Genomic DNA, 26066 nt, shown 5'->3' on the forward strand with positions numbered 1-26066 from the left:
TCTATCCCAGCAGAGTGCTGCCCCCCTGACATCTCAGATGCTCAGGTAAGAGCAGCCCTCTCCAAAGCAAAAAACACAGCATCAATGGGACCAGACGGTGTCCCGGGCTGCATCCTACATGAACTCCAAGAAGAGCTAAACCCAAACATAAAACTACTGTTCAGTCTCAGCCTTACCACAGGATATGTGCCCATAGAGTGGCGTACAGCAACAGTGGTCCCTCTCCACAAAGGTGGTGCCTCAACGGATCCTAGAAACTATCGCCCCATAAGCCTGACTAGATTGGTCTGCAAAGCTATGGAAAGGATCATCATGGACCTCATAAAAAAAGATATCGGCGACCTACAGACACTGGATCCTACCCAGTTCGGCTGTGTTAAGGGCAGATCCTGCCTCTTAAACCTGGTTGATTTCTTTGAAACAGTCACCAAGGCCATTGATGAGGGGAAGGTGGTCCACACAGCCTACCTGGACCTCGCAAAAGCCTTCGATACAATACCCCACTCAGGCATTATAGATAAGCTCACCAGCTTAAATATAAACCCTTATGTCACTAGATGGGTTGCAAACTGGCTCAAGGACAGAACCAACATGGTTAGAATTGCTGGAGCCATGTCAGACTCCAAACCAGTTACAAGTGGCATCCCACAAGGCTCAGTCCTGGGACCTCTCCTGTTCGGTATATATTTCTCGGAGGTACAGGCCAACACGGAAGGACTGTGGCTGACCAAGTTCACAGATGACTGCAAACTGGGCGCTATAATCGACTCTCCAGCCGACACAAGCATCCTCCAAAAGGGCCTCATAGAAACAGACAACTGGTGCCAGAGCCATGGCCTCAAGCTAAATGCCAAAAAGTGTATAGTCATCCCCTTTGGCAAAAACAAAGTGCCCACAAATTATCACATAGGTGGTAATCCATTAAGTACGGAAGAAGTAATTAGGGACCTGGGGACCCAAGTTGATAGCAATCTCTCATATGACAACCATGTGGCCAAAGTGGTTAGAAAAACATTTTATATAGCCCACCTACTCATGAAGGGAGTCACATCTAGATCAGGGGAGGTCATCGTGCCTCTTTACTCATCCCTCATCAGGCCCATAATTGAGTACAATGCCCCTTTTGGGATGTACCTTACCAGACACCTGCAGCCACTGGAAAGACCCCAAAAGTACCTCACCAAGAGGATCAAAGGGCTCAAACAGATGCCATATGCTGCCCGGTTAAAGAAACTCCAGCTCTATTCAATGGCATACCGCCTGCTCAGAGGCGATCTGTGCCTGATGTATAAAGCCATGTCCAACACGGAATTAATGGACATGCTGCACCTCAAAAAATCCAAATCCCATCGAGCTACACACTCGAGAGACTTGAACCTCAGCACTGAAATAAATAGGACATGCTGAAGGGACAGATTCATAACCCAGAGGCTCCCTTCACTCTGGAATAAAATCCCAGTCCAGGTTAGGCAGAGTCTCTCATTGACTCTCTTCAAGAGGAATCTTGATGAGTGGATGGGGGATCGTAGGTTTACCCCGGGTATCACTTCACTTCTGTGTCACTGTTAGACAGAGGCACAGTATACTAACCTCGAAAAAGGGCATAACAAAATTAATTTAAAATGGGTGGTGAAAGCCAAACACACTCTGGCTAGGCTTATAAATGCCCTAGGGCAGATAGCCTAGTATGAACCTATGAACCTATTACTTGTCACTCCTGTTAATGGGAAGTATACTTACAGAGAGTGTGTCAATGAGAATAGGTTTACTGACAAGGTTTCATGTGCATTTACTGACATAGAAGATTACCTTTATACCCACTTTAGTAAAATATTGTAAGAAGATTATGTGCCTTGGAGAACAAAGTGGCTGAAAATCATATCAAATGTATACAATGTACACACATAAAATGTCAAACTCACTGCAGAATGTAATATATTCATAGCTCAAGGAGATAATAGAATAATGCACACAAAATATAATACAATGCTAATTTGCAGACACTTCTTTGTACTTTCACATGCTTCACTATTATAATATGTGCAATGGCCAGATTCAGCAAGACTTCTACTGTAAAGGAACAGGTGACAGTTGTGTGATAGAATAGGTATATTGTTCTCTAAATGGAAATGTCAGAATTACAAAGCTCAGTACTTGTTCTCCACATTGTGGCAAACACTGTTAATCATGTTGTCAGTGTTTCAGGGTAATGCAGTGGCTTAAGGGTTCTTCTAATCTACAGATGTAGACATCTCTGTGAAAGTAAGGATCCTCACCATTTTACATATATAAAACAACCAAACTGACAAATCATTACACTGATTTATGATTAATTTTTTGGCTTCATCCTTTGTCTGACACTTGCCATTGCATGTCAGTGATTGTCAACAGTGACTGTCATTGAATGACAATACACTTCTCAAGGCTAAAACTCAAAAATGTATTTTGCATGTAGAAAAGCTGAGACATCAGTAACACAAATGAGAATGTTCATGGTGCACTTTATTCAGCACTCTGGACAGTTACTGAATGCAGAACATATATCTTGCTAGTTTTCAATGTGTTACTGCACTCAGTTCTGAAGAAGAGCACAAACATTGCAGGGTATGAATCCACATTAGGGACATTTTGATGTTAGGGGTCACAATCCATTTTTGTTGTCTGTAATTGAACCTGAATTACATTTTTCAGTACAAAATACAAATGCTACAAGTGCGTATAATGGCTGATAAATAAGATAACTGTCATCTGTATCACCTGCAGTACTCATACTAATGATTCTAGTAAAAACATATGTGTATTTGCATGATGTTACAGATACTTCTTGTGCAAAAGTATGAGGCAGTACATTTAGCAACATAATGATGTGGGGAATATGGAGAGTTCTGCAATACAGTTTTAAAGATATGTCTGAACATGTTTTCTGGGAAAATACTAGTTGAAGTTATCCCAAGTGCATACTATTCTGAATATGTTGTGTAGAACATCACCTCCTGCAAACTCTGCATGGCCCATTCCTCAATAACTCTTATAATATGGATGCATCATGATGGCAATGAAAAAATGTTTTCTGATGACAAACCCTGATAAACATTTCAAGATTTCATGAAAATGCCTTAGGTTCAGAGTCCACATCTAGTTATTTTGATGTCCATGTGAAAGCAAAGATCCTTACTTTACACATTTTACTTGCATAAGGCTACAAAGTTAAGAAATCATCACACTGAAATATTATTATTTGTCTTTCTCATTTTGGCTTCAGTCTTTGCTATGTACTTGGCATTGGGCATCTGACACTGTCAGGGTTGAATATTACCGAGTGATAAGCAGCTTTCTATGGAAAAATCTCAATACCTTTTTCCACATGCTCAAAGACTTAACAATCAGCCAAATAAATAAGTCTGCCTGTGGTGCACTTTCGTCAGCACTCTGGACAGTGCTAACTACAGAAAGTATACCTCTTATGTAAATTTTACAGAGGCTCAATGTGTTAATGCTGTAAGTTCTGAAGAACAAACCAAGCAGTGCACAGTTTGGATCCACAGTAGAGACTGTTTTAATTTTGGGACAGAGTTTTGTCATTTATTTATTTATTTATTTATTTTCTTGCAACTGAACCTGAGATACTGTGATCTGTGAGAAGTGCATCCTTCATAGCTCTAATCATACTAAATTTAAATCTCATGTAAATGTCCTTGATGCTACAAATAGTTCTTGTGCAAATGTATGCGGCACTCAAATTAGCAACAGTAGAGGTTAGGGAAATCTGAAGAGGTTATCAGCACAGTTTTAAACGCAAGTCTGAACATGGGTTCAGTGGAATAAGATATGTCATTACCCCAAGTGTATATTCTACTGATGTATGCTGTGTACAGCATCATGCCCAGTAAACTTTTTATGGCCCCTTCCTCAATATGTGTTATAATATTATTAATGCTTCATGTGGTAAATGAATACAACATGCCTTCTCACAAAATCAGCATGTTAAAAAGTGTTATTTTTTTATTTATTTGATACTTGGCATAGAGTACTGTTAGTGAGCAGGAATGACTAAACAGAAATGGCCCTTAATGTCATGTGGCAAAAACTCAAAAAATGTATGCATGCTCCAAGACTTTGCCATCAATTGTGCAAATATGCTTGGGTTTGGTATGTATCAGTTAGCATTACAGATATTACAAACATAAATGCAATGGAAACTTTTCCACAGGAATACATATATGCCTCAAATTATTAATCCATTAGACCTCAAAATATTAATCAAAGTAACAAATCAATGTGCAACAGTTACAGGGTTGTAAGAAAGTGGTCTGTCCCCTCTCATTCTCTAAATTGCATACCTCAAATTGCACCCCATAAATGTTAGTTTTCCTGTTACATTAACAGTTAATCCACAGCACAAAGAATGTCAGGTTCCTTTTTTGTTATAGGTTTGAGTCACAAGTGCTGTGGCATATATTTTTGCAATTTATGTGCCAAAAGTCATTATGAACTATTTAAAGTAAATTTGCAGAAGTACAACACTGAATGACAGCAACATCAGTGAGATTGTGATGTCATATTTATTTGTAACAATTTTCCAGTTATGACTGTCATCATTCATTACAGAGAACATGCCCATAGGAGTTAATATATAATTTGTACTGCAACTGTGATATGATCCTTAACAGCAGTTGGAGTCACTGTGGAACATTTGTCCATACATTAATCAGCACACATGGCCAAGCCTTACTGCAATGTTTTATACCTAACGTGGACATAGAAAACAAATCATACCTATGTTTCATTCCATTTCATTTCCATGCTTTCTATCACACAAATGCTGTTTACTAGCTAGTCTGTCACAGTGTACAAGCAGCTACATGCGAGATTGAATTGTGCATCAATTTTCTACCTTTTTGCTGATATGTTTGAGTAGACATGGCAAGCAATGGTGAGGGTAGCGGTCCATTTAGAGTCTAAAAGTGGTGTCAAGAGTAGCCCAAGATTTTTTTCTGGACTTCTCACAAAGTGTTACAGCTGAAGGGTGTTGCAAAAAGACTATACTGTGTCACAATACATGTCTGAGGCTTGTAATAACTTGACCAAGGCTGTCACCAGCACTGGGTAACAATGTTGTCACCATCACAGTGACTTGAAAAGTTGCAAGTAGGACCTCCTTTGCCAATGGGAAGAATATTTTAGAACCAATGACTCGCTTGATTTGTGCAAGTTTAGTGGCTGGTTACCAGCCAATACAACACCATACCTTTGCAACACAAAAATGAGTTTATTACAGTTTTTTTTTCTGTTCTGCACAGCTTCTGAAATGGAAGAAGGGAATAGGAAAGGCACATCAGGAGAGACTGCAATGCGCCGGGGAGGGAAGGGCTAAGTATGGCTCAGGTATGAATGGCAGCCATTTAAGAATAGGTTAGAACTTGAAATGATTTTATCAAGTCTGAGGGCATCAGTCCATAATTGCTTGGCACAGTAGCTAATGAGTAGGTATACTCTATGTATAACAAGAGTGCATACCAGCTTGAATAGCTCTTGCAACATTGCATCAGCCAATGTTTCAGTCAACCAAGATTAGAGTGGGTTTAAATCCATGCAGATGAAATCTATGTGTATTACTTTACTTTAAAGTTTATCATTCTGCAATCAGTAAATTAGAAAAACATTGCAGTAATTTCACATGGAGATTTTATCATTTGTAATGCATAAAGCTTATATATGCAATAGTCACATAGCTTTTTGTCTAATGTGTATAATAATGATGAAATTAAATTCTGCAGTTTAATACATGTGTGGCTTCACATTCGTATGTGGATGTGATAAATCCTAACATATATATGTGGTAATGTGGATGGAATGGAATTTGTTAACACTACATGATATTTATCATTATTTATGTTTTCATTGTTGTCTTTCTCCCCACCGTGTTTTTTGCTTTGTTTTTTTTATTTTATAATGACATTTGGAGTTTAATTCATGCTGCAACATGAATGCCCACCACCATGAGGAACTAAACCAGCCACAGAGCAAAGACCAGCATGCCCACAGAAGTGGTTGTGATGATACCACCTCAGGTAGTGCAGGCAGCCAGCACTTCTGGGTCACCACATGGAAGGATTGCCTCCACAACTTCTGCACCACCTGCTCCAACTGCATCAGGTAGCTCTACCCCATGGGCTGGTGCAGTGGTACTCACTGGGAATAGTGCAAGGAGTAGTGCCAGTGGAGGCAGCAATCATGTCACCTATCAAGAACCTGGTGGGGGAGATAATGGAGAGGGACCTTGGTTCCTGGATCCACAGAATAGATAAAATCCTGTATCAAACAGTCATATTGATGCCCTGTCCAGTAATGTCCTATGTGTCTCAAAGAGGAGACTATGAGGACTAGATTCTCACCATACTCATGCTGTACCAATATGTGCCTCCAAAGTTATATTCCCATCCCCAGTCATGGTGTCCCCAACCTTGTGTGTCCATCACTATCCCTGTCTGTCTTGTATACCATGTATGCCTGCACCTGCTGCCTAACCTACCTTACCTACCTAACCCTCTTATTCCTAAAGACATTCATCAAAATTCCTCTGTCTCACAAAAAATGAGCATCTGCCCCAGCCACCCTCAAAATTATGCCCCATGCATAGCTCTTAACTTGCGTGTATGACATACTTTATTTGGCCACATTGGCCACACAACATTAAGTTCTGGTCACTCACCCTCGATGTGGTGACAGTCCAAATTCCTCTAATTCTTAAAGCTACACTGTTAGTCTGTGAAGAAGTGGATGGTTATAGTGCTCTCCTACCAGCATCATGCACATTCCTTTATTATTCCCTCGGTGTTCAACCCTCTGTTTGCCTGCCCCCACATATTTTCTCCACTGTTTCATCAAGCCCCTTTCATACCTTTAATCTGGTCAAAACATAGATTCACATGCCATATACATGGTCAGAGATGGTCCATAAAACAAATCCTCAAGTTTTGTCCTTGACATTTGTGCAATGCTTGGCATCACACATACATGCTTAGTGACAGCAAATGACAATTCAAGCCCTATGTCAAAAACTTAAGATTTTACCTTTGGTCACAGCAATACAGTTCTTACTGCATAACTCTGCTTAGCCCAACTTAGCAACAGAAAACAGGATAGAAAGCAGTATGAGGAAACAGTTTTTATTATATGTTTAACAGACTGTAGGATTTAATGTACAGCATGTGCGAAGTTTCAAATCTCATTAATATAATAAAGTCTGATCTTAATTTTCTCATTGTCTATTCAGATATGTGAGTTTTATTGCTTGAAACATGATACTGTGATGTCTTATGTTGTGTGTGACCAGATAATCCTTTGGCCTACAGAATGTTGATGTGGATTGGCAGGTGTTTGAATCCAGCAGTATGTCAAACATTAGTTATGGTTTTCTTTCTAATAGCATTCTCCCTTCTGAAGTGCTGCATAGATATATTAGTCCAACACGAGTATCCTGCATATCACTTTACTTAATGTACCACTATTCCACCACAGCTCGTACCATTTCACCTCTTTGTGCAAGACATCTGAACATAGCCAAACGTAATAGGGGGAAAAGACTGAAAACTAAGGACAGATTACAATAATTGCTCCTACATACTTAAGAAGTGGCTATAATAAAAGATTTAGCAGTGGTATGCATTTTCTGAAAGATATGAAGTCTGAAGAGATGTATGTTATTGTGTTGTGACTTCCATCCCTACTGAATTGCTAGGAAACACAAATTGTATAAGGAACACAACAAAGTGTCTTGAACATGTGGATATTCTACAAATCCATGGGCAGTGGAGAAGTATGACCCTCTACTATCCATATTATGAACATTTTGCTGTAATAATAATGGCACGTTTAAATTATGACAGAAAATATTAACACAACACACATGTTATGAAATGGCTCTTTATCAGGGATATCTATATGCTTATACTCCTTGTTTGCATGAAACTTGGCATGGAGTACCATAAGCCACTACTCTTCCCCATTCTAAGTTCAAAAACTATAAAAAGTAATTACACAAGCAGTAGTACTTTGCCATCTGTTGTGTAAATGAGTTTGGCATTGGTGCACCTTGGTAAGTGATTGTGGCAGACTGAAAGAAAATGCCAGTGACATGTTACTTGTGTAGGACTTATTAGTTCATTGTAGTCAAAACGTAAGGAGTTTACTGTGATGCTCTTTCCTTAGAACATAATGTAAATTAATTTTGTACTAAAACATATTACACATCCAAATATTTACCAATGAAGAGGTGTATGTTACAGTAGGAATGTGTTTTGACACGCAGACAAAGCAACAGCTTGCTCATCACAATTCACTACATACTGCTGCAACAATTTATACATCACTTCATACAAGGATATTGTTGTAGCATGAAAGATATCTATATGTTTCACATTAAGTTGTATTGTCTCACACTTGTAGCAAAACTTCTCCTGTGGCATCAGGAGCTGATACCATATTTTATATTCTGAACTTAGGCAGGCAGGTGTTCAAATCTGGCAATAACCAACTAGTGTGTGTGTGTGTGTGTGTGTGTGTGTGTGTGTGTGTGTGTGTGTGTATGTGTGTGTGTGTGTAACTATGATGCTAAGTAGCTGTGGCTTATCTGACAGATCTTGTGTGTACATTTCCACTTAATGGAAGTATGTACACAGGCTGAGGTCTCCTAACAGTTTCACTCATTTTAATGCTAAACATTTGCCTTGCCACATAGTGATGAAGTCATACTTTCAGATATATATATATATTTTTTTTTCAATAATAAATCTTTATTCTTTTCCAATTATTAATACAATGCTACAACATATGTACATTATATACATGAATGCTTCCAACAGTTACATAAGATCATTATACATTAAGATAAAATTCTAAAAGGGTATTAAAAAAAAAATCTAGTATCAATATAAGGCTTATTTATACTAACCTCCATATTAAGTATGTACTTCCCGGGGAAAAGTGGATTAGAACATTAAGCTAACACAATGTTAAAAATTTGCTCCCATATTTTTGTATTATTTATATTTTTCTTATGATCTTTAATTAGTAATTTATGTACTAAAATATGTTTTATCGCTACACTTTTAAAGTTTTTCCATGAAGTCTGAGATGGATTCAGCCAATTTGTAGCTATATAAAGCTTCATTAACAAGAAAATATTTATGAGTATGATCATTTGGGATCTGTCCAAGTTATTCGGAGGAATATGAAGGATCATAAACTCCCAAGAAAGTGTGGACTGTTGATAACCCATTTTTTGTAATTGAATTTTTAAAGAATTCCAAAGTTTGAATATACATTTACAGCTCCAGAACATGTGTAAAAGGTCAGCCGTTTGATCGATACAATATGGACATTTAGGTGAATTTTTAGACTTGAATTTGTGCAGACTGAGATGAGTGTAATAAGCATTATTAAATATCATCAGCTGAGTAAATAATAGCTTTTGAAGAGATACTGATTTTAAGGTTAAGTTAATTGCTTTCAATGTTTTATTATCATCAATCGGTAATAATTTATCTTTCCAGTATTTGGATAAGAGTATTTGGTTATTATATTTCACGTCTTTTATCAAATTATATGAAGCCATTATATATTTGAAGTCCTGCATAAGAGTTTGCCATAAGTTTAAACAAATGGTTAAGTCTTCTTCTTTAATTTTGAAATTACTGAAATAACTTATTGAAAGATCCTTTAATTGTCTCATTATAATTAAATAAGAGTTAGGAAGGCTCATCTATCTTAACATGTTGTGTATTGAGATACCAAAAAAAGGATATAAATCAAGTATAGTTAGATCAGTTATAAGTGGGAATTTTTTAAGATCTATCAATTGATTACCGATTTTCAAATTCGGGTTCTTGTGAAATGGTTGGAAAGTCATCATATACTGTAAGAGATTTAGTGATTTAAACAGGTTTTGTATTGATATTATATATAATCTAATATGTTCCATTAAAGCGTACATTTTAAAGGTATCTCTATTTAAAAAAGGTAATGCCTTAACATTAATACCCAATCTACCAGCATGTTTGTAATTCAGAATCAACCACTTGGGTGACCATTTAGTACTGGACATATCAAAGTTAACCACTCCTAGAATTCTATTAGCATTTATTATTAAATAATATGCTTCAAAATTCGGTTAGTCTAAACCACCCTTATTTTTCGGAGTCATCAGTTTATCATAAGATATTCTAGTTTTTCTAGGTTCCCATACAAATCTACCTAATTCCGTATGAAGTTGTTTAAAGAATTTCCTAGAAATTGAGACTTGAGTAGCTCGAAAAATATATAATATTCTGGGGAGTACATTCATTTTAATAATTGAAGCCTTTGCCATTATTGGTAATTTCAGATTATTTCATCTTTTTAAATCAGACGATATATGATCCCAAATTAGCTTAACATTGTTCACATAAAAGTCTCTGTTATCTGTTGAGAAAACAATACCCAAATATTTTATTTTTTCTTCGGCTTTTAACTGACCTACCAATGGTAAAAGCGAAAAGGGTGTAGGCTTCTTTAAAGGAAATACATTGTTTTTTTTTAAATTTATTTTGTAATTAGATATTTCTGCAAAATCTTCCACTGCTTTTAATATTTTCTTAGTATCTGAAACAGGCGTCGTACAGTAAATATTAAGGTCATCAGCAAAAGCAGCTATAGATATTTTCGTAGCATATATTATTGGAGCATTATGATAAATATTTTCCTTAATATGTAGAAATAGTGGTTCTAAGTATAAATTGAATAATATAGGAGATAGCGGACATCCTTGACGGGTACCATTCCTAATTTGTATTATTTTTGAGAAATTTTTATTAATGTATAAAGTTGTATAGGGATTATTATATAACTTTTTTAATGTTAAAATAAAGTCTTGGGGTATATTGAAATATGATAAAATATCAAACAAGAATTTTAAATTAACTCTATCGAAAGCTTTTTGAGCATCAATTATGAGTGCGTAAACATTAAGATTTCTATGAGTGGCATAAGAAATTAGTGTATGAAGTGATAACGTATTTATCAGTAGTTTGTCTGCCATTTATAAAACCAGCTTGTTCATCAGATATTATTAGGTTTATTACCTTCTTCAATCTATTAGCTAAAATAGATGTCATAATTTTCATGTCTATATTTAAAAGTGAAATGGGTCTATAGTTATCCGGATTTTGAAGATCTGCATTCTCTTTAGGTATAAGAATTGTTTTTGAAGCATTAAAGTGTGGATCATTAATTTTATTATTAATTATATAGTTAAATACATGTGGAAGTATTTTACCCAATATATCACAAAAAGTTTTGTAAAATTCAGTAGTCAAACCATCCGGTCCTGGAGCTTTATGTGGCTTCAGATTATTAATTGTATCTGTTATCTCCTCAGAGGAAATTGGTTTGATTAAACTCTCATGAGACTCATCACCAATTTTCGGAAAGATAATCTTCTGCAGAAAATCGTTATTATTCTTATTTATAAGTAATTCCTGATGCTCGCCATAGATTTGAGAGAATATTAATTCAAAGGTATTCATAATGTCTTCAGTATTGGTATATCTTTTATTATTAAACTGTATTTCAGAAATTTGAGACGGTATTTTCGATTGATTAATGATACGAGCTAGTGCTTTTGATGGGGTCTGAATATGATTAGCATATTTTACCAGTATTTTCTGTTCATAAAATGACAATTTACTATTTTGTAGTAAAAAAAAGATCTTTTTGACATTTTAATAACTCCGTTTCAGTTTGTTTACTATAGTTCCCAATTAAATCCTGATCTAGTAACTTAATTTTAGTTTCCAATTCTTGTATGTCTCTAGTTTGTATTTTCTTATAATAAGTAGCCTTTTGAAGAAAGATTCCTCTTATTTGCGCTTTGGTCGTTGCCCATTCTATATCAGATGGATGCCCGTGTTTAGAGAGATTAACTAGTAGATGATTAAAGGTCTCTTGAACTTCTTTAGTTATATCTTCTTTATTTAATAAATACGGATTTAGAGACCAATTATAACCTCTATGACGCATACTATTTCTAGTGTCCTTGTTAAAAATTAATGTGATTCTAGAATGATCCAATAAGTGTCGAGCTTGTATAGATACACAGGGATCTAAAGTAATTAGTACATCTGAAATTAGGAAAAAATCAATCCTAGACCACATTTTATGGCAACTTGAATAAAATGTAAAGTTATTTGAATTTATTTGATTCTTTGTGTATTTAAATGGGTCATATAATTTAAAATCTATTTTAAGTTCCTTTAATGCTATCACTGCTTGATTATTAAAGGACCTGTATGAACTTGATTTATCTAATTTGGAATCTTGATATGTATTCCAATCACCTCCTATTATTATATAACAATTATTACATTGATTCAGGATAAAATAAAGTGATGCTATAAAAAGTTGTTGATTGGTACATGGGGCATATATATTAATAAGTGCCACAGGTTTATCATAAAGTGTAGATGAGAGAATCACATAACACCATCTTCCCTCTTTGTCTATTTTAAAATCTATAATTTTCTCTTGATACTGATTTTTAATAATAATAGCCACTCCTGCACTATTAGTTGTCCCTTATGAAGCTACCACCTCTCTAATCCATTTCTTATCTTTAAGGACAGCCCATTGGTCATTGGTCAAGTGGGTTTCTTGTAATAAAGTAAAATATGCCTTTGACTGGAGAAATAAATGAAGAAATAATTTCCTATTTGTCAAGTTCTGGAGCCCTTTAGTATTCCATGAGTCTATTATCCACATACTAAGATCTTTAATTTGTTTAAGGATATTTTAAAATTGAGAAACAGTACTAAATTTGAGTATAATAGCACAATATATATTGTCTGGAAGCAATCTTGACATCCCATCCCTAACCAGTGCCTATCCACTATTCCCCTGGACCAGGACATACATAGGTTTTTTACACTGTTAAAACTTTTATGGGTAAATAACCTTACTAAACATCTATTCTTTATCTTACAAAATATAACATCAAAAACATGCAACAAACCTATAAAAGCTACATCTAACTCTACAAAGCCTAACCAAAACATTCCCTAATAAACACTGATAAATATCCACAGCTCTTGAACACACTATTTAGTTAAACCTGTCAAGTAAATGATCTTCATTACACTTATAGTTACTATCATACCTCACTAATAGCTCTCATATATTATTACTTATACTAATTAGTTGTATCTCATTAAGTTATCTAACAACCATATTTAAATCTAAAATAATCAAGTATGTGACACTACTCCTATTAAACAATAACATTATTAAATTAAAGATAATTCACCATATGTATTGTTAGTTAGAAGAGAGAAAAAGAACTACAGAGAAAGCAAATGTTTAACATTTAAGTATAATATTAAATCTGACTTTATTTATATAGTCTAAATTATCTAGAATTGTAATGTCAGCAAATAAGGTGAATAAAAATAGGACTCTAACTTCACTTTACTGGGTAATATAGTTAAATTTATGAAATGATGACTGAGTAACACAGTCCTCAAAACAGTCAGAACCACATGCCAGTATATAAACAAGACAACCTTCACATACCTGGAGAGCCCACAATATAAAGTCTCATGGTCTCTTTATCTACTAATTATCCCACCACTAAATCCCCTTATTATCTAAACATTTGCAGTATTAAAACACATCAGTAATACAGGAAAAACAAAAAATAAAATATACTACAAGGTTATTAACACATCAACATTCAGCATAACATACCTAAGGAAAAAGAATAACTATGGTAAAGCTATAATACTTCTAAACAATCAGTTAAATAACACATTTTAAGCCAATACATTATTAATTCAATTGTAATCATACCTGAATGAATTCACAGTTCCCTTTAAACCAGTAAAACATGTTACATACTTTAAATGTCCATGAATGCTCATTTTACAGTCCAAATAGCTTACGCTTCCTCAACAGAGATCTTCCTACTTCCTGAGCTTGTAATCCTGTCTTCAAGCTCGCGACGGGGGAACCATTAAATAGATGGACTTCCGGATGCGCCACCTCGAAAGCGGACCCTCAGCAGCACCCAAAGGACTTCCTGTTGCTTCGCAAAGGGGCTCAGTTCGTAGGAGCCATAAAAGTTCGGAAAATCTTCGTGGACGAGCTGGAGCTGTAAAAAGAAACTAAGTAAACATTTACCAAGGGGCCTGGTGAAGAAAAGAGAACAAACAAAGGATTTTAAAGCCTCGAGACATAGTAAGAATGGAATCCCAGCATCTACGTTGCTGCAAATGGACTGAATGGCCAGATCAAGCTTCCGAAGCTGGAAGGGACTTAAAAATCTTCAAAAAGGTAACTTTTGCTTCTTTTTTTGTAGATATGGAGTATTTGGAGCCGTTGACTGTAAAAATTAATGTGTTAGGGCATTTCATTTGAAATTTTATATTCTTTTCAATGAGGAACTTACAGTATGGAGATAATGCTTGTCTGGCTTGCCTTATTTGCAATGGTAAATCCTGGGCCATAGAAACTCTATTATTCTGCCACATAATATAACCTCCATTTTTTTTAACAGTTAAAATTATTTTATTTACATCCTGGTAGTTGAGTATTTTGACGTATACTGGTCTAGGTATGTTTGAGGCTTGTGCTTCTCTGAGAGCTCTATGAGCTCTTTCTATAACTATTTGTTTAGCTATGTCAGAGTCATTGAACAATATTTCAAGTATTTGTATAATGGTAGAAGTTAAATCATTGTATTGGATAGATTCTGGAATTCCTCTGATAATTATAGTGTTCCTTCTGGATCGTGCCTCCAAATCCAGAATTTTATTTTGCATAGACTGAATATCCAGGTCATGAATGTCTGTTTTTTTTGCAAGCAATGTTATTCTGTCCTCATTTTCAGATATTCTAGCTTCTGATTTATCCATCCTTTCGAGAATTTGACTGCATGTGGCCCCAAAAGAATGTAAGAAAAAAAGCCAGCACCTCGAGTGGTTCTGATATAATGATTTATTCTTCAAAAACTAGACCGGTTTCAGCTATTCCAGCTTTCATCAGTAGTTGCTCCACACCCAAAAGAATGTACCTGGTTTGATAGTTCTTTCAAAGCTTCTTGGATAGGTAACAAAGCAGTTTTAATATCTTCCATATTAGCCAGTTGATCCAGTTTATTTTTCATTCCAGCTTTTGAAAGTTCCTGTTGTTTTGTAATCTTCTGCCTTTTTGTTGTTAAATCTTTTTCTGGTGACTGAAGTTCTGATAATTTGGTTTTTGTTGTTGTTGTTTCCATACTTTTGTCTTCTTTTGACATTGTGGAGCAAAGCAGATCTTTAGTATAACTGAATGGTAGATATCCAAGGTTACTACTCAGACAGTTCCTTTGTTTAATACTCTGTTCAGTCAGTCAGTCAATCAGATCCAATCCTGTTCATTTGTTTAATTTCCTCCGGTTCCTTCACCTCTCAAGCGATATTTAGTTGTAGTAGATTAATTTTAGCCAACAATTAGTGTAGAAAAGCTTGCAGTATATCCTCAGGGTTAATTTTTATTCCGAGTATCTGAAGAGCCGTAGATATGCAGTGTCTACAGAATGGTGGCCATCTTTGAATCATACTTTCAGATATGTTCAATCTCACAGTTGTAGTAAGACTTCACCTTTGCCATGAGTAGCTAATACACAGTTCTCTAGACTCAGAAAGGCAGTGATTCAAATCTGGTAATGTGTAACTAATTCATGTGTGTGTATTCAACAACAGTGATAGTATTGCATTATGCAATATGTACTAATATAGTTGACTCATACTTGTGTAAAACCTGACATGGCTAAAGGATTTTGATCCTTCAAAATACGTTTTAGGGGATACATGGTCTTTTTAAAGCAATTCTTAAATCAAATCTTTAAGTGTGTACTTTCTGACACCTGTAATTTAATGTCACCTGTGGCAGAAGCACTTAATACACAGCTCTTTAGAGTGTGGACACAGATAGGTAATGGTTGAAATTCAGATATTCTCACCTATTGTGGCTCTAGAGCAGGTGTTCTGGATTGTATAGCAGATGTGATATGGATAAGTCAGCATAAGTGAATAGTTACATCATTTTAATATGTCAAACACATTTTATGAGTCATATGGCTTCAAACACACCACTGAAGTCAACCATTCAAGTGGGTGTTTTCTATCAACTATAATAATGGATCTCTTTTATGCATCAGCAGTTAATATGCAATTTTCTAGATGGTGGATCTAGGCAGGCAATTGTTGGAATCTGGTAATATATTTATAGAAGATAATTGTAACATACATCACTAACTTTTCTAACAGATGCTGATATGCAAACACATACTACTGTGAGTACTAGCAGGGCTAATGGAGTCTAAGCCATAGAATACATTTTAGGGAAGGCATAACCATTGCAACCAACCGCTGATGTAATCCCTTCAAGTGTGTACTTCATGAAACTTCATATGCAATTCTGTCTGTAGCGTCAGTGGTTAACACGCAGTTCTATAAACTATGAACACAGGAAGGCAGGGGCTCAAGTCTGTCAAGGTGCTAAGTGTGTAACAGAGAGGTAGATCTCAGGATTGGCTTCTCAAAAGCAATTGATGATTACAGTCTTATTTCCTGTAATTTTTTAAACTAGAGAGAGAGACATGCCGAATTGTATAATTCCTTTAGTGGAAGCCATATGCATTCTAAGACTATGCTCAGATTACCCTTCAGGTGTGTGTATCCTGACAAGTGTGGTATGAATTCTTAAGTGGCATCTTCAGTTACTATACAGGTCAAGAGGAGTTTGACCTACATAGTACATGTTCTCACCCAGTGATGTATGCGTTTTATTATTATTTTTTTTTACATTACAGTTGTTACAGGCTAGAGTGGCTTATTCAACAGATATTTGTTGTATGTTATGCTACTTAGTGGTTATAAAGTGTCGTAGAACCTGTGTTATCACAGTTTTATATGTTTTTTATGATGAGTAGCTAAGGTTCATCCAGTAATTGCTGTACTTTGAGCATGCTCAGTATAATGGTCTGTTTCATTGCACAATATTTAGCATAGTGCACATTAACTTTTCAGTACTGTGGAATTCTTAATGTCATGTAATGTTTTTTGGCAAAATATTTTGAGAATTTTCTTCCAGCAGCAAGGTTCTGCTGCTGGACGTGCAGTGGACGTAGTGGTGGATGGGCGAAGGACAACAACATTGTTACAGGTTGGTGTACAGTGGTTGTATGTAATCTCTAGCCATTTCCACACTTCACTTACTACCTGATGGTACTGTCACACCTGTCTGTGAGATATGTTGCCTGTTTTATTCCGGTAATTACGGATGCATTGCACATTGCTCAGCTGGAGAACATATCGGTTTCTGACAAGATAGTTACTGCCTTCAGGGCTGCACTTTGTCAGATTGCAGTAACTTGTGTATGTGTGGCAGCAACAAGAATGATACACATAAGCCACATATGCCTTACCATCACGACACATAAAATACTCTGAAGTAGTGCATGCAGCAGTTGTCATTGCACAATTACTAATATCAGGCATGTATTGCATATAATTACATCTCCTAGGGGCTAACTGTCATGGGTAGTCTTTCCTTCACACATACAAAACCATGTTCATAGGCATATATTGACATTCATAGACAAACATCTCCGATGTTAACAGATTGCCTCCACATAACTCATATCTTTGTAGGAGTTCCATCTTAGTATATTTCTCAAGCCATGTCTCATATCTTTCATTTAATTACATTTTATCTGTTAGAGTTATATGTCTGTACCAATGATTTGCAGCATAATATTCAGCTAATATGCAGTTCAAAGTGACAGTTCTGTGCCAGTGACAGCTGCACAACATACTGATTTGGGATGTATTAACTAACCCAGTTCCTACTGTGCCCAACATGCATGTTGCTGAGAGAGGTGTCATTATTGTTTCAGTTATCAGTACTTGTCTGGGTATCATGTCCATCGGCATACCTTTCAACTGTACAGATTTTCACAGAATTTATAGATTTTTGCCTCATATTTTTGTTCTGTTTTTCATAAAATTGTGGTTTTCTGGCAAATTAGTGGCAATTCATTAAAGATTGAAGTAAAAAAAATAATGACAGACATTTGTGTTTCAGACTTCATACCCTTCAGAAAATTCATGCTAACATAAAGCCTGTTATTCTATCAACTTTCTAAGTTTGTAAGAGTAATATTTAAAACACGTCCCTATTTTTGGGCCTTTGTCCAACTTTTATATGTGGCTTTGTCCAGATTTCTTGCTGTCGGAGGTTGAGAGGTATGCCCATTGGTCTTTATTATTTCTCTTAATTTGTCCACATGTTTTATGTAGGTAGTTTCCCATTACCCCTGCATTGCTACTTCAATACATATATTTACTATTTTTTAATAATATTGATAGGTTGTATGTACTCCTGTTGCCAAATCTCTGCCAATACTTTGCATCTTGTATTTTGCATTATGTGCTTTGATTTTCCCAGCAAAATGTTAAAGAACTCGATCCATGTGTTCTTTATATTTAGTGAATAATGCATTATAGTACGCATATAAGCGTATAATTATTTTTAACTTTAATAATGTGCTTTATGTGTGCTCACTGTAGTATGATCCGAATGTTTTTTGCTTGTTAATAGTGAGTTATGTATTTTATTCACGTAATTAAGGTACAGGGTCAGTTATGATATTTTTAAGATATTTTTAAAATATTTTCTAATTATTTGTACGAGAGTTCCTTGTACTTTATGTTTTCATGTGACTTAGATTTTCACCTTTTGTAAACAGAAAGTGAAATTGGTTTGACTCAGAAAAAGTTGATTTATGTGTGTATGTTTTTAAATGTTAAATAAGGATATTGTGTTTTGGCGCTCTTTTTTCTATATATATTTAATTAAGTAGAGAGTTAATTGATTCTGATGAAGTCCACGTTATGTGTGGATGAAAGCGCTTAATCCTAGTACTGATCTGTACTGTTTTGTTGGTGTGATGTCAGTCTTATAGCAATAAAATCGCTGTTGGATATCGCTTGCCTGCGACTGCTTCTTCTTGGTGCTTTTGGTGCTGATTTCATTATTTTTCAATACATATAAGGCATGGGAATTTTTGCACGTGTATTGCCTTCAGGTCTGTGCACACATCACAAGTGATTTGCTTTAAACATTTACTGCCTGTGTTTTTTTGTCCCAATATACTTGATAATGCTATTGAATTTCTTAAATGTCCAGTACTTGCACTTAATGCATTGCCATGTTGTATCATATTTCAATGGCCTCAAGTATCATCCGTCTTTGTCCTTGAGCTTGACTCCAGTTTTAGCATTATGCCTCTTATTCCCTTGTAATAACATGCGACCTTTGGAAAAAGGAGGTAAATATTATTTAAAAGTAAATCATGACACTGTTTAGAGGTGCATACTTGTTTTCACTTCTGAAAATATATTTTAATTCAAACTGTTATCCTGTCAACATCTCAGATTAATATCACTAACATTTTAAAAAGTATACCTGATTGTCCATGACTATTGCTGGATTTGTCCTTCATTATGATTTAGTTTGTCCCCAGTTCATTACAGAGCAGTGACTGTTATTTGTTAAGCCACCCCTGCATTTCATGTATTCCAAGCTGCCATGTCTACTGTTGTGTCATTCACACATATCCACTTACTGAGCTTAGGCTTGTCTACAACCCTGTACTCATATTGTCTGTGTGAGCCCTGTTGTACCTCAACATGGTCATGAGCATGTATTCTGGCCATGAACAGGGGCTGCTCCACATGTTGGGTTGCATGGAGCATTTGAGGAGTAATGTTAATCATCATGCAAAGATGGTTGATCATGTTAGCTTCAGTGCAATGTGTATGTGCTGCTAAAGAATCTTCAGGAGTGACTGTGGTTTAAGAGCTCCTACAAACTGCTGTTACATCTATGGCATCTATTAAAGGATGCAGTTTAAGGAATCTCTTCCCCCAGTGGTGGAAAGAAGATACAGGTAAAAACATAAAATAGAAAGAAAAAGGTTCACAGGAGGTATAAAAATGTCCTTGCATCAGCCATAAAAAATCGTATTAATAGGAAGCTGCAATATAATTTTTTTTGTAAACAAAGGGCAATATGAGGAAAACCTAACCATAGAACAATCATATAAAAATATTGTAAATACGTTAATAAAACTTGTAAAAAAATAGGGCGGTATTCATAGTCTGGGGATTCATATTTTCAAAGCTGAGATCCATAAAAGAGCAGCACTACATGGTTATGCAAATCCTGGACTTTCAGGATGTCCATGGAAATGCAGAGGACTTTTTATTAACATGCTGCTTTGTTTCTCGCTTGAGAGAATGTTTCACTTTGGTGTTTGTGCATACCTGGGCATTGTACTGAAGGGCTCACTTGGAGAAATTTTTAATTTAAGTGCTTGTGCATACCTGGACATATTAAGGAAGAGGTTACTTGGGTGAATGTTTCCTAAGGCTTGTTACAGAAGTGGTCGCTTGGGTGAATGTTTTATTTTAGTGATTGTGTATACAAGGGCATGTTACTGAAGTGGTCTTTTGGGTGAATACTTCATTCTGGTGCTTGTGCATACTAGAAAATGTTAGTGAAGGGGCCACTTGGGGACCTGATTAATTTGTGTGCCAGGGAAGTGCTTGTGCATACATGGTCAGACTGCTGAAGTGATCGCTGGGCAAAGTAATTAATTATTGTGTCATTTTAGTGCTTGTGTATACTTAATACAAGCCAATTAAGTGGTTGCTGGTGTAAATAGTTCATTTTGATTCATTGAGGTGCTTATGCATACTTGGACAAACTATTAAGGGGATGGCTGAGGGCAAGTTCATGGATTGCAACTTTAATATCAAAGGAGAAGCATTGCATTTAACAAGGGATGTGCATACCACACAGATGTTGGTCTATGAATTGCAAAACTGCCTCATTAGCATGCTATGTTTTATAACATTTTTTATTTGCATCTCATTATTTTTAAGTCCTTTTGCATTAGCATAAATGACCTCTATGAATCTCACCTGTGCTACGCTCATTTGTAAGCATCAGAAATACCCCTATCACATTTGCACAAGTGACTATGAATCCTGGCCATAGGTTGAACACCTTAACAATCAACAATTGTTCCATAAGAGACATAATGGAAATCACAAATGCATTCAATGCATATTTGGCATTTGATACCTTCAATATGTATTGAAAAAGAGAAAGTATGACATCATACTGACAGATACATGCCTTTCTATTTCAAATAAAATTGCTAAGAAAGTTTTACATAATGTTAAAAAAATACATGTATCTGTTTTGACACCAGTTTTAATGATTAATACAACTCTCTCATTTCCTATCTATGGAAAATTCCTCATGTCACACCAGTCTATAAGAATGGAAGAAGGGAAATGATATCTAACTATAGACCAACACATCTGACTTCCATACTCAGACAATATTGTAAAAGATATATTATAGAGTTAATAAAGTAGACTCATTGTATGAACCAAACTGATATCATTCAACATGGATTTAGTGGTGCCAGGTCAACTCTTACAAATGTGTTAGACTTTTATAATTTATTTATATATATATATATATAAATATATATATATATATATATATATATATATATATATATATATATATATATATATATTATACATATATATATTTATACAGACACACACACACACACACACACACACACACACACACACACACACACACACACACATATATATATATATATATATATATATATATATATATATATATATATATAAAATCATAATTGGTTAACTTAACAAATGGTGTTATCATTTTAAGCCTTAGAAGGCCTTTGATGCATTATCACATCAAAGTATATATTATGCAATGTGCAAATTAAAGATAAATACATATATTATCAATTGGATCATGACTTGGCTTTCAGACAGAACACAAACAGTTGTCAGAAATGGAAAGAAATCAGATTACTTAAGGATAAATACTGGGGTTCCATAGGGATCCGTCTCAGGTCTACTAATTTTCAACTTAATATTTTCAACTACTGTACCAATAACAAATTCTGAACAAGTCTGCTAATGATAGTAAACAAGGATGTAGTATTACTAATAACAATGATTATATGTTGATTAATTTTTACATGGAATAAATCTTATCTTGGGTTAATAACACTGAGTTACACCTTAGACAAATGCAATATTGTGTACTTCAAGGAACCAAAAATTCTACAATTATCAGATTTATTGATAAAGCACTTCAAAGAGTACATCAATATTAGGATCTAGGTTATTATCATAACTAGCACTTTCTCCTTCGAACTGCATGCAAGCTACATTACTAGAACAGCGATGAGACAAATGGGAATTTTAACCAACAATGTAACAACTAACAATACAGAAAATTTAACTGCATTGTTTAAGTTATTTATGACCCATTTTAAAATGCAATACCATCTGTTGCATTTCCACAAAAGGCAAATAAAACAGTTTGAATCTGTTCAGAGGAAGTTCACAAGAAAGGTCATGTATTCTGATATTAATACAATGGTAGATGCAAATTCCTTAAGTTGTATACAATAAGCTGCAGATATATGAGTAAAATTTTATTTGCCTTTAAGCTATTTTATAATACATATCTTCAAGTATCTTTAGGAATTGAAATATGTCAAATCAGTTCAGCTCTTAGAAACCAAGAATACAGGTTTACTACCGTATTTCCCCGAAAATAAGAACCGGTCATATACTCTTTCCCAGCTGAAATACACATTAGGGCTTATTATCAGGGGATGCCTTATTTACCTCCCCACCATACAACAATCTACATTTATTCATTTATTCATGTACGAAAATCTACATGTATTCATGTACACAAACTGACATTTATTTGGTACTTTTCTGTTATTTGGCAACAGTTCTAAGTAAAGCATTAACAGTGTGAGAATTCTACATAAAATTGTCAAGAGAGCAAACAAAGGGTCCAGCACCAGAATAAGAGTAGATAGGCTACATTTATTGAATGAATATAAAACAACAAATAGGCATACCGGTTTTGACAAAACAAAATGCCTTCCTCAGTGCATTGAAATACATCAGCTCTGCACACCTTTATATATTTAATTAATTAGCTTGTTGCATTTCAATTGGTCCATCCTAAAGATTCAATTATGTTCATTTAAACCAGGCTTAAACAAAGCTCCAAGCCTGACAATCCATCCTGATTCCTTCCTATTTAAAATAGAATGCCAGCCAGCTTTGTTAGATTTATGTCCCTGGATTTTGTCTATAATTGTAAAATTAAACTTTGCAGTGGAATGGGTTAATGTATTTGTATAATGAATTATGAATACGTTTGGTCCTAATATGACTAAGATGTTCAAGTATTCTGTGTTTTACAGGCCATAACGTTTACCCTACGTAGAACACAGAGCAAAAACAAGTTGCCAGGTAGATAATCCAGTCACTGCCACAGTTAGCAAAACATCTAATATCAAAAATCTGTGAGGTGTTGCTACTTGTGAATTCAGTAGTTTTATTTATACAGATGCAAAAACTGCAGTGTCCACAGGGATAGCTACCCACTGACTTGTCCCCAAACAAGGTAGTCTGTTCAGCGGGTAAAGGATGTGAATGTTTGTAGTGAGTGAAGTATGAATTTATCGTACGGCCTCGTCTCTATGAAAAAAGGCATCTTGAGGGTAGTATTTTGGCTAAATGTTCATTGGCTAATAGAATGTCCCAATGGTTTTGAATGATGTTCCTGAATTGGGAAGTGTTACTACCAAATGTAGTAACCATTCGGATATCTTGTACATGAGCCGTGCCCTTTCCCTTGTCCCTATGACTATAGGTTAACAATGTATTCCTATCCTGTTCTGTGGCAAAGAGCTGGCCTTCTCAATGTATTGCTGTTGATAACCCCTGTTCAAGAATCTATGAGTGAGGTCCTGTTGGCTATTGCTGTAGGCTTCATCCGAAAAACATATGCATTTGATACACAAAAATTGAGACTTAGGGATGTTCTGGATGATGTGTCGGGCATGGTGGCTGGAAGCATGTAATAAACTGTTGAATTGGGGGAATTTCCTGTACACTTGAGTATGAAGTGTATGATCAGACTGACGAGTAATGAGTACATCCAAAAAAGTGTACTCTTACAGGTACTCGTCTGTCACAAATCACTCCTGACGCTCTTCTCCACCCACTCCATCCTGCCTGTTCTCTCTTCTTCACCTCTCTTCCACACTCACCGTTACTCTGAACTATTGACTACAAGTATTTAAACTCATCCACCTTCACCACCTCTACTGCTTGCATCCTCACCATTCCTCTATCCTCCCTCTCATTCACACACATACATTCTGTCTTAGTCCTGCTGACCTTCATTCTTCTTCTCTCTAGAGCATATCGCCATCTCTCCAAGGTCTCCTCCACTTGTTCCCTACTCTCACTACAGATCACAATGTCATCTGCAAACATCATAGTCCACAGGAACCCCTGTCTGATCTCGTCTGTCAACCTATCCATCACCATTGCAAATAACAAAGGGCTCAGAGCTGATCCTTGATGTAACCCCACCTCCACCTTAAACGCATCCGTCACACCCACTGCAGACCTCACCACTGTCACACTACCCTCGTACATATCCTGTACCACTCTTACATACTTTTCTGACACTCCTGACTTCCTCGTACAATACCACAACTCCTCTCTAAGCACCCTGTCATATGCTTTCTCTAAGTCTACAAAAACACAATGCAACTCCTTCCGACATTCTCTGTACTTCTCCATCAACACTCTCAGAGCAAAGATCGCATCTGTAGTGCTCTTTCCTGGCAGGAAACCATACTGCTGATCACTAATCATCACGTCCCTTCTTAACCTTGCTTCCACTATTCTTTCCCATAACTTCATGCTGTGACTGATCAATTTTATCCCTCTGTAGTTACTACAGCTCTGCACATCACCCTTATTCTTAAAAATCGGTACCAAAACATTTTTTCTCCATTCCTCGGGTATCCTCTCACTTTCCAAGATTTCATTAAATAATCTGGTTAAAAACTCCACTGCCATTTCACCTAAACACCTCCATGCTTCCACAGGTATGTCATCTGGGCCAACAGCCTTCCCATTCTTCATTCTCTTCATAGCTATCCTTACTTCCTCCTTGCTAATCTATTGTACTTCATGATTTACTATCTCTACATCATCCAACCTTCTGTCCCTCTCATTCTCTTCATACATCAACCCCTCAAAGTACTCTTTCCATCTCCTCAACACACTCTCCTCGCTTGTGAGTATGTTTCCCTCATTATCCTTTATCACCTTTACCTGCTGCACATCTTTCCTAGCTCGGTCCCTCTGTCTAGCCAATCAGTACAGGTCCTTTTCTCCCTCCTTAGTGTCCAACCTTTCATACAACTCTTCATATGCCTTATCCTTAGCCTTTGCCACCTCTCTCTTTGCCATGCACCTCATCTCCTTATACTCCTGTCTACTTTCTTCATCTCTCTGACAATCCCACTTCTTCTTTGCCAACCTCTTTCTCTGTATACTCTCCTGTACTTCCTCATTCCACCACCATGTCTCCTTGTCGTCCTTCCTCTGTCCAGATGTGATACAAGCACCTTTCTAGCCATCTCCCTTACTAGTTCTGCTGTAGTTACCCAGCTATTTGGTAACTCTTCACTGCCACCCAGTGCCTGCCTTAACTCATCCCAGAACTCCACCTCACAATTACCCTTTTTCAATTTCCACCACTTGATCCTTGGTGCTGCCCTCACACTCCTCCTCCTCTTCTTGATAACCAATGTCATCTTACAAACCACTATCCTATGCTGCCTAATGACACATTCTCCGTTCACCACTTTACAGTCTCCAATCTCCTTCAAACTTGCCCTCCTACATAAGATATAATCCACCTGTGTGCATCTTCCTCCACTCTTGTATGTCATCCTATGCTCCTCCCTCTTGTTAAAATATGTGTTCACCACAGCCATGTCCATCCTTTTCACAAAATCCACTACCATTTGA

The sequence above is a fragment of the Protopterus annectens genome, chromosome 1.part0 (assembly GCF_019279795.1).
Source record: "Protopterus annectens isolate FY-2018-M chromosome 1.part0, PAN1.0, whole genome shotgun sequence".
NCBI lineage: Eukaryota > Metazoa > Chordata > Ceratodontiformes > Protopteridae > Protopterus > Protopterus annectens.